Here is a 9,066-nt window from a genome sequence, read left to right as displayed (position 1 = left end):
GCCGGCGATGATACCGGCGACCTCGGCGCAGAATCTGTCAGAGGGTTTTTACAGTGGAGAGAGAGTGGAGGAGAAGCCGAGGAGGCGAGGTGTGAGATTTTTTCTGTGTCCAAAGACTGGAAAAAGGTGAAGTCACCGAAATGGGAAGCTAGCTGCATTTGGGGCGCAGGCCCATGGGCCTTGAACCATATATGGTAAGACTCGTCGGGCCAGACCAAAGAAGGAAAGCTGGGGAAATTAAAAGAGGAAAGGAAGCCCGGCAATTTGGCGCCCACATTTAAAACTGTCGGTTGATAGGAAAATGATCGATCAAACCTTTGACTTGGCGGTGAAAACTCATTAAACTGACCATAATTTCCCTTGAATACCTCATTAAGCTGTCGAGGCATAGTAACCGTTGACTTGTCCGTTGCATGTACTAATCTCTCGAAGACCGACACTCTGGGATTAAAATCCGCCACCTTTTGAGCATATGATAATCTTGAGAAAACTGACGTTTTATTTTGAATTTTTGACTTGACTTCAGTCCATTCCTCTCTTTGTTCAAGGTAAAATTTTCTCTCTTCAGCAATCCAATTAGGCCCACCTTGACCCCATAGATTGAAAAAAACCTTGAAAGAAGACTGTGATTTTGAACCCAAATTGTATATTTGAAAGCCAACAGCGCTTGATGAAACCGAAAACCTGAAAGTTCGATCCCGAAGTAATTTGACATTGTATAGAGCTGCAAAGCCACCAAAGCAAGCTTGAAGAGCAATGGCCACAGTGTGAATATCCAATCTGAAGCATGCACGACCAAAAGAACAGACCATGAAGAAAGGTTTTCTGGCAGAGAATTTATCCATATTCACTTTTTGTCTGAACTTCTTTAAACAATCCAGAGCAAAATCTTGACCTTGTTTGAAATCCACACTCTTGAAAACATCATCTTGAGGTACAGAAAAATCTTCTTGGCTTCGAGGAGAATTAGTCACAACCTCCACAAAGGATCTAGGTACAGAAGATGTTCTATCCCTTTGCAAAGCTAGCTGTATAGAATCCGAGATAACACGCTCCCCCACTAAGACAGAGAACACATTAAGATCCAAGGTTTGCCCAGACTGAACTTTTTCATTAAGAAGCAAGAACCTAGCATCCAAAACTTGTTCTTTTGACTCCAACAGAACAAGCCTTTTGGCATGAGGTTTGAGAATAAGGAAGGCAGATCTAGAGAAAAAAGGCTTAGAATCCTTGGTATTGGGTGGTGGAACCAAATCTGCGTATGTAACTCTCCATCTAACAGGAGGTGCTTCCGGGAACGAGGAGAAACCAGGTGGTGAAAGCAAACAAGCCTCTAGAACTGCCACATGGGACTCAAATCTGACTGTGGATCCAGAATAAAAAACTTCCCCGGGATTGAGATGTTTACCAACTACATGAGCATCCTTATGGTTCACCAAGACTAACCAATTCCTCGGCCAAAGCAGGAGAAAACCAGGGGAAGACTTGCTCTTACCAGAGACCAGGAGAACTTCAAAGGTAACCTTCCAACGGCCAAGAGGAGAAGGAGCCATACGGTATCACCTTGAAGAGGAGGAGACGCCGGTGAAGATGGTTGGATTGGAAGGAGGAGATCACCAGTGATCAGGGAGATCGCCGGCGAAGAAGGTGGCTAGGGCTTGGGGGCGAGAGGGGGACGTGGGAGAGCCATGCTCTGTTATGTTGAATCCTTTTTGACACTCATTTATGCTCCCTTATTAGTGGTATGATGATTAGCATCTTGCCTCCTTGATAATCCTTGAGAAATAGAACCATAGGTTGGGAAACCCGATGTTTTATGTTTTTGGAAAGGCTTTGAAAACCTTGGGAAGATGTGGTCTTGCCCAAGTGTAGTTTTAAGATAAAAGTTTTGTTGTTTATGGGAAAGTGACAATGTGGTTGTGGTGGAAAGGCAAAATGGTTATAACTTGGGTTTTTGAAAAACAACACATGGTTCTATGTATTCGCCCGGAACAACCAACCCGCGCAACCACAATACCCCAACATGGGCACGGGGCTTAGCTCGTAGTTTATTCTTCTTAACTTGGGATATCTCACAACTATATAAGGGTGATGACACCCCGGAATCCGGATTGTCGTAGGTGGAGACAATCGTATAACGAGATGCCATCGGGGCTACTCGTCCGGAAGACACTATGGGTCTCCCGCCGTGGCAATGGAGTCACGCTCAAAGTGAGGTGAGATGTCATGGTTTGCCGAGGAGGTATACTCCATAGGGTAGGTTCCCATGTTAAGACGAATAGGTGAAAGGCTATGTCCGAGTTTTTGTCATGGCATAGTTGATATGCAGGGATGATGCCCACATGATAGACTCGCGGATCTTGTGGGGAAAGTGCGCAAACTCTACAAAGTATAATCTATTCGAATAGCCGCATCTGCGGTCATGGACAGTTGGGATGGCCGTTGCTTAGCTGTGTTGACTTTGTGTTTGTGTTGCGGTCAGAAACCCACCGGCGAGCAGCGACGGGCAACACGGTAGAGCCGGGAGGCTCCCAGGACTGCGGCTGGCCCTGGTACCTCCGAGCGACGGCCCGCAAAGACTCGGCACGCACGTCCGATGCTGGTGCAAGGGCGTGCCACCTGACCTATACCTGGTCAGGAAGGTGATGGAGGTGCCTCGCTTAGTTTCCTGCATGGCATACACGTAAACATTAAATACGAGCCTCGATCGGCTCTCAGGTTGTCCTGTGAATCGGCTCAAAGAGCCAATCCACCCATGATCCGTACGAGGTGTACGAATATATGGTGGTCCTGCTTGATCAAAATAAAGCTAAAACGACCTACTACGATCTAGGGTTTTCACCACATAATCGGAACATCCTACTCGTGATTGAGCCTGGCGGCCACGCACGGTGATCGTAAACCGACCCTAGACAAGGCCTAAAAACCAACACGAGGTTGATCCCCAGAACATCCTGTCTAGGGCTAGCAAACTACACCCTACGCGCCACTGGATCCTTCAACCCGTTTGTAAGGCCTAACTATGCAGATATTAAACTAATCCTTGAAGAACAAGGAGCAATCATAACGGATCAGATCTACTAAATAATGATCAAGCGGGGTGCCGCCCTTACACCTAAGATAGGCGTAAGGGCGGCTAGACGTCTCAAGGTTGCACGACGACAACATATGATACGATGAACAATGCTAACCCTAACACGTCTAAGATAACTACGTTGCTCGCCATCAAAAAGGCTTCAGTACGAGCAACGCATGAACAGCGGATGAACGTGTACTGCCTAGATCGCAAGATGCGATCTAGGCAGCATGATGCTTACCCGGAAGAAACCCTCGAGACAAGGGAGTTGGCGATGCGCCTAGATTGGTTTGTGGTGAACGTGATTGTTGTTTATTTCATAAACCCTAGATACATATTTATAGTCCGTAGACTTTCTAACGTGGGAATAATCCCAACCGTGCACGGGCCAAACTCTAACTAACCGACACGTATCCTATCATATTTACAGATACAAGGGCAAACTAGCCCAAACTTTGCATATAAGGCCGATTCATGTATTTCTTCCATGTATATCCTTCAAGCCCATCTTGATCGCGGCCCACCTCTGATCCGGTCAAATTCTGGTGATAACAGTTTGAAACACTTTGCAAAGCAAAAGAAAGTTGATCTTGTAGTACCGGAAGGGTACATGAAAGTTTTGATGACCATGTGAAGGTGGTCGGAAAAGGATTAAATAGGGTTACCCCCATCCTAGCGGTTTTATGTCGTCGAATTCTTTTGAAGTATCTTCTTCAGCAAAGATATAGAGATGTCATAGGGCCTCTTTTGAAGTGTCTTCTTCAACAAAGATATAGAGATGTCATAGAACCCCTTTGAAGTATCCCCTTCAACAAAGATGTAGGGATGCTATATCCACAAGAGAAATTGCTTCTCTTGTACATACTATATCAACAAGAGAAACTACTTCTCTTTTTCATGCTATATCCACAAGAGAAACTAGTTTTTCCCTCTTGTCATCTTAGATTAGCACTTGTTGTCTTGCACTCTTGCAAAGTACCTTCATGATGGTTTGCGAGTACGATTCCAATGTACTCACGGCTTTGTCCCTGGCTATTTACTTGGCCAGACTTGGAGGAATTCGACAAACGAAGAAGGATTGGACGACATCTCTGCGAGCTACGAACGCTCTCCAGTCAGTTGCCTGTAGGGTTATGGCAGATGACTTGGGCTTTGCGCTGTTGAAGTGATTCCGCTAATCTAGAGATTAAGTTAGGCCCTTCGAGGCTATTATGTAAAGAGCGGTCATGTGACCTTATTGTAATTTTCTTATTCCGTTTTGCAATGGATGATGTAACTTTGATATCAGTTCGGTTATGTGTTCACGGCACACTGATCATGGGATCATGAACTGTATACATAACGGGTATTTCAGACAGCTAGTCCGGGGTCCCCACAGAGCTGGTATCAGAGCCATACTGACTGTAGGAGACCTTAGTTAGCATGGACGTTAGGTAGGAAAAAGTACTTGGGAAAAACTATTTACGAAATAAATTCTTTCTTTAGTCGGAAGCATGGCTTCTACTCCTCTTGTTTCTTCAAAACTTCTAAATTCTTATCTCTCTGCTTTATAAAAATGTTTGAAAATTCTTACTCTCTTGTCTCATCCACTTCAAACATATTGGACGATGTCCCCAACTTAGACGGGAGACTCGAACTCAAAGATGAATCAATCCCTCAGGAAGACTCATGTATCTCCAATAGCAGCTATTGATGTCGACTTAGCCAAACACCTATAGGGATCTTAAGATCATGTCTTTGGTTGTCACCAAAGTATGTCAAGGAGCTGACCTTGTTCATCCATGGACTTGCACTTTTGCAGTCGTCAAGGATCAAGTCCTCAGTTCTTGACTAGTATTTTTTTAAAGCCATCCACAAACAGTTGTCGATTTTGGGAGTACCTCAACAGCTACCCCTCTGAAGACCTCACGTTCCCAGAATGTTGAGACTAGGAGTCCTACGCAGTTTTTTCCTCCGCCTCAACATCGACGACTCAACACCCAGCCTGCGGCAACTGCTCCGAAAATCCATGTTGAAGTCAACAAAAACAAAATGAAGGCATCAACATATGTGACCAACCCCAAACCTATAGGATGGATAGGACGAACTCAGTCACTTTGATTGAGCTACCCCCACGCATTAGGCAGACCTGGGTACTTAGAGTGCCACGTTTGGTTTAGTGATTGCTTGTAGCTCCCTAAGTGCGTTGCCTTGAATGCTTTTATCTGTTTGTCGTATGTTTTGGTGTTTCAGTCTGAAAAGCACTCTTAGTGTGATAACCCAGCGTAGGAAGCCTCCCTAAGATGTTTTCACCCTCATCTACCTGCCGATAAAATGCTAACTGCTAGTTATTGGATAAGTTAACCCTGTTAACAGTTGTTTTTCAAATGTCAAAAAAACTAACCCAGACCCCTATCTACGCTAACTACTTTCAAGATCAGCCGAAGTGTCTCTACTATGCCAAGAAAGCAGAAGCCCATACCTTCAAGATTGGCTGCACCTCTGCGAGAAGCTATACTAATTTGATCTAACTTAGAGCAAAATCGTGCCAACCTGGAGGATATCGTCTTAAAACCACCCTCTGACACACCATATTACAAGCTGAGTGACATAGGCATCCCCAATGGGCCTGCCGAAGATAGTACCCGGGGTTTACTCAAGGCCCACAGGTCGAAGAATACGAAGTTCGGAAGCCCAATTAGTTTTAAGGAAAGATAGAGTTGTATTAGAAAATATAGAGATTTGTAACTTTACGGGTTGAACTCAGAGAGTCTCCCGGAAATTGTAAACTTGTCTAACACGGTATCCTCGGCTCCGCCTCCTATATAAGGGGGAGTCGAGGGACAAAGAGAAGACTGAATCCATTGTTAACATAACCCTAGTTTCTTAATCGTCGAGTACTTTTCGGCTGAAACCCTCGAGATCTACTTGCCCTCTACTTCCAACTAAACCCTAGTCTACAATCCTTAGGCATTGATAAGTTAATCCCTTGTCAATTGGCGCCGACTGTGTGGATTAGAGGCGACAAGGAGCTGATCTCGATGGCACGTTCAAGATCGTCGATTTCATCGGTAGCAAGCAACACGATGGATAGAGGTAAATGGATCGAAACTGATCTAGTCGATTTTGTTCCTCACCCGCCCTCCCGTTTGGATGCATATGCGTACTTGGAGGAGCCTATGGAGATGACGTTCGGAAGGTTCCACTTCCGTGTCGAAAAAAACGATCGTATCGTCTCGAGGTTCCGGTTTCGTCGGGATCGTCGGCGGTTGATTCCGATTTTTCGGATTCGTCATCACCGTGCGAGACGAGCGACGAGGAAATTTAGTCACCACGTGATACGTCTCCAACGTATCTCTAATTTCTGATGTTTCATGCTTGTTTTATGTATCATTGTCACATGTTTTATATGCATTATATATCATTATTATACATTTTCTAGGACTAACCTATTAACAAGATGCCACAGTGCCAGTTCCTGTTTTCTGCTGTTTTTGGTTCCAGAAAAGCTGTTCGGGCAATAGTCTCGGAATTTGACGAAACAAAAGCCAAACCTCCTATTTTCCGAGGGACACACGGAGCCAGAAGGGCAAGCCAGGGGGAGGCCCACGGCCTCCTCCCCATGTAGCCGCGCGGCCGGGCCCATAGACGCACCGGCGTGTGGGGAGCCCACCTCGGGACTCCACCGACATCGACCCTTTGCCTATTTATTCCCTCGCGACGCGAAAACCCGAGATATATCGGTCATACTCCAGAAAGACTCCCGGAGCGCCGCCGCCATCGCGAAACCTAGTTTCGGGGGGTCAGAAGTTCCTGTTTCGGCACCCTGCCGGGACGGGGATCGACCCCCGGAGCCTTCTCCATCGACGCCACCGCCTCCATCATGCTCCGTGAGTAGTTCCCCCATGGACTACGGGTTCTAGCAGTAGCTAGTTGGTACTCTCTCTCCCATGTACTTCAATACAATGATCTCATGAGCTGCCTTACATGATTGAGATCCATCTGATGTAATCGGTGTTGTGTTTGTTGGGATCCGATGAATTGTTACATTATGATCAGTCTATATAAATTTTGTGAAGTTATTGTTGCTGCAATCTTGTTGTGTTTAATGCTTGTCACTAGTGCACGAGTTGCATGATCTTAGATTTAAGCTCTATAATTATTGCTTAGATTGTATCTACAAGTTGTTTGCACATGTCTATGTCCGGAACCCGAGGCCCCAGAGTGAAAACAACTGGGATAACTGGAGGGGATGGCTTAGATATGAGGATCACATGTTTTCACCAAGTGTTAATGCTTTGCTCCGGTGCTCTATTAAAAGGAGTACCTTAATTACCAGTAGTTTCCCTAGAGGCCCGGCTGCCACCGGCTGGTAGGACAAAAGATGTTATGCAAGTTTCTCATTGCGAGCACGTATGACTATATATGGAAAACATGCCTACATGATTAATAAACTGGCTGTTCTGTCTCAATGCTATAATAATTATGTAAATTGCCCAACCGTAATTTGTTCACCCAACACTTGTTATTGGAGAGTTACCACTAGTGTAGATAGTTGGGAACCCCGGTCCATCTTTCATCATAAAATACTCACTCGGTCCTATATGCCATTAGAAGTAGTATCAACTATTTTCTGGTGCCATTGCCACTGTGTTACTGCTACTGCTGCTGTGTTACTTTTACTATTGCTCTCATATTACTGCTGCTTTCACATCACCCTTGTTACTAGTGCTTTTCCAGGTGCAGCTGAATTGACAACTCATTTGTTAAGGCTTATAAGTATTCTTTGTCTCCCCTTGTGTCGAATCAATACATTTGGGTTTTACTTCCCTCGAAGACTGTTGCGATCCCCTATACTTGTGGGTTATCACCATGCTTCATCGAGTCTACGGCAAGTGAGAAGCTCATCAAGATCTTTGGCGATATGTCCTTCGAGTCGTCTGCGGACTCCAATATAAGCAGCGACTCTGACATCATCGACAGCTTCGGCTTCATCGACAGATCCACTATTGTTGGAGAGGTCTTCACCGATCTATATGACGGTGTCACTAATCCCGAACAAGGTCGAAGTTCAAGATATCATCAGATCTATGCAACAGGAGACACAAGCCGACCATAGGAGGAGACATCAGAGAACTTCGACGACGCAGGAAACCCATATGTCAATCCCGCCGATCTCACGCGAGGTTTGGGAACCAAATATGTCGGGCCTGGAACGCGAGAGATGGTGCAATTTCCGCAAGCAGTGTGGGACATAGTTGCAAGAGCCATAGACGGTACATATCCAATGACTGTAACTGCGACAGCTCAAGAATTACAAGCATATCAATATAGGCTCGCCCGTGCCAGACGGCAACTTGAAAAACAGAAAATCGAGTTGGACAAGAGACAAGCCGCGGCTTCTGCGTCAAGTAGGCGAAGAGCTGAGTTGAGCCGACAATCAGGAACTTCGGGAAGCAGTCACAGAGAAGCTCGAAACAGGGCAAGATCTCGATTGCAAAATATACCCGAGGCTGAAAGGGAGAACCTAGTTCAAAACCTCGACATGTCCTTTATATCAATAGATACAAGGAGAAATATTATTCCCAAAACACCGGAAGCTGGATACATGGCGACGCAAGCTTTCATCTTGGCGTCCAGACCACCTCCTGGAGACCCAAGGGAACCATTGTATAACATGGCCATGGCAGAAGTTGGAGTGATGGGAACAGCGTTTGCAAGCACGCCTCCCAAAGGATCAGCAAGACAAAATAGTCCACGACCCACTGCAGCGGTACAAGATCCCGCAAGAACGAGTGGGGCAAGAGATGCGGCAACTCAAGCAAGAGTGGATAGAGCGCGACAAGATAGAAGGGAACGTCGGCACTCACTAGAGGTTGATGAAGAGGATTTGTGTGGACTCCCGTGCTTTACAAGACGAGTCCGCAAAACTCGAGTTCCATCAGGGTTTAAGCTACCCGATAATTACAAAAAATTCGACGGCCTGCAAGATCCCGAGGATTGGTTAGTTG

Source organism: Lolium perenne, chromosome 7, assembly GCF_019359855.2.
Source record: "Lolium perenne isolate Kyuss_39 chromosome 7, Kyuss_2.0, whole genome shotgun sequence".
NCBI classification, from domain to species: Eukaryota; Viridiplantae; Streptophyta; class Magnoliopsida; order Poales; family Poaceae; genus Lolium; species Lolium perenne.
This window is presented reverse-complemented; position numbering follows the sequence as displayed.